The sequence below is a fragment of the Egretta garzetta genome, unplaced genomic scaffold (assembly GCF_000687185.1).
Source record: "Egretta garzetta isolate BGI_Z169 unplaced genomic scaffold, ASM68718v1 scaffold69, whole genome shotgun sequence".
NCBI classification, from domain to species: domain Eukaryota; kingdom Metazoa; phylum Chordata; class Aves; order Pelecaniformes; family Ardeidae; genus Egretta; species Egretta garzetta.
Window position 1 is genome coordinate 2,607,099 of NW_009260790.1, and position 1,007 is coordinate 2,608,105.

Genomic DNA, 1,007 nt, shown 5'->3' on the forward strand with positions numbered 1-1,007 from the left:
AGGACAGCAAACGCTTGCAGAACATACCCTTCTGGAGTCTCCCAGACTATGAAGTGGGCAGCCTTCCCCTGAGACTCCATGACCTGCCGAGTGAAAAAAGTCAGAAAAGACACCTGATTGAATCAATGGCTCAAGATTCAAATTAGAGTCCCAGCTGCATGCCACATTCCCTCCAATACTTATCACTGGCCTTGGCTACAGCTTCTCCCATCTTTAAAATGGGAATTATAAACCTTCCTACCTCCCTTAATCCCATCTGTTTAGTTTGTAAATTCTCCAGGGCAGAGACTGGTTTTTATTTGTGTGTACAGCACCACATACAGCAAGGTCCTGATCTTGGCTAAGGCTTGTAGGCATGATTGAAATACAAAGAAATGACGGTATCTTGATCAAACATGAAGAACTCAGATAAACAATTGAAAAGCAGCTTGATAGGTTTTTTTTCCTGCAGTCTCTGCTTTTCCGTGACTTGTTTATTCATCTCAAAGCCTCAGCAGACATCTAATCAAGCTGTTAAGAGTCAGATTTGTGGCCAGTCAAGCACTTAGGGAGTTGTTAAACGTTCAAAACCAGTTCTATTCAGCAAACAGCTGCTGCTTTTTTTTTCCCCTTCTCCTAGATAGCGATATGGTTTCTTTACTCACTGTATACTCACCATTTCCCTATTAAAATTGCATCGGGGTGATACAGTAACTTCTCCACTGAAAGCTCTCATTAAGTTTTGGGTAGGGACACCTGACTTTTTTAGGCCTATCTTGTTTGCACTTTTTGGTAGTGATTCAAATCACGCTACGGTTAGACGAAGCAATGATTTCAGCAGGCTTAAGAAAGAAGGAAAAATGTGATAGTTTCCAGATGAGTGTATTATACTAAATTTAACATGCCTTTTGGTACTTAGAATTTCCACTTTTCCCCCTTCCATTTATGTAATTAGAAATCAAGCAGCAGGAAACCGTTCCTATTCCAACCTCAGTTGGGAACAGCATGGTCTCATTCCCGTAGAGGGA